The 432-nt window shown below is 42.4% G+C and overlaps 1 protein-coding gene across 1 annotated transcript in view; it reads right to left on the reverse strand.

The window, feature by feature from the left end:
- SCP2 (sterol carrier protein 2) overlaps positions 1-432 on the reverse strand; it is a 119,002-nt gene that overhangs the window by 107,550 nt on the left and 11,020 nt on the right. The window lies entirely within an intron of this gene.

The following is a 432-nucleotide window of genomic DNA, read 5'->3' on the forward strand; positions in this document are numbered from 1 at the left end:
GAGGAAAACAACAGAATGGGAAAGACTAGAGATTTCTTCAAGAAAATTAGAGATACAGAGGGAACATTTCATGCAAAGATGGGCTCGATAAAGGACAGAAACGGTATGGACCTAACAGAAGGGGAAGATATTAAGAAGAGGTGGCAAGAATACACAGAAGAACTGTACAAAAAAGATCTTCACGACCCAGATAATCACGATGGTGTGATCACTGACCTAGAGCCAGACATTCTGGAAGGTGAAGTCAAGTGGGCCTTAGAAAGCATCACTACGAACAAAGCTAGTAGAGGTGATGGAATTCCAGTTGAGCTGTTTCAAATCCTGAAAGATGATGTTGTGAAAGTGCTGCACTCAATATGCCAGCAAATTTGGAAAACCCAGCAGTGGCCACAGGACTGGAAAAGGTCAGTTTTCATTCCAATCCCAAAGAAG

This window comes from Bison bison, unplaced genomic scaffold, assembly GCF_000754665.1.
Source record: "Bison bison bison isolate TAMUID 2011002044 unplaced genomic scaffold, Bison_UMD1.0 scf7180017864244, whole genome shotgun sequence".
In the NCBI taxonomy this organism is placed as follows: Eukaryota; Metazoa; Chordata; class Mammalia; order Artiodactyla; family Bovidae; genus Bison; species Bison bison.